This window comes from Castor canadensis, chromosome 11, assembly GCF_047511655.1.
Source record: "Castor canadensis chromosome 11, mCasCan1.hap1v2, whole genome shotgun sequence".
Classification (NCBI taxonomy): Eukaryota; Metazoa; Chordata; class Mammalia; order Rodentia; family Castoridae; genus Castor; species Castor canadensis.
This window is the reverse complement of record NC_133396.1, coordinates 43,727,205-43,727,420: the sequence shown is the minus strand read 5'-3', so window position 1 is coordinate 43,727,420 and position 216 is coordinate 43,727,205.

Genomic DNA, 216 nt, shown 5'->3' with positions numbered 1-216 from the left:
ATATAAAGCTGCTGAGTGTTAACCATTGACCTACCCTGGCAATCAGAGTGCTTTTGAAGTTGGGAGGTGGGAGTAAGGAGGAGGGACCTGCAGGAGGAGTAAAGATCGGGAAGACTTTGCAAAGACAGGGAGGGGTTAGACCAAGGAATAAAGGCTCCAGTTTCCTCCAGGAATGAAGCGCAGTGTTAACTCCTTCTGTGCAGAGACTCTGAGGGC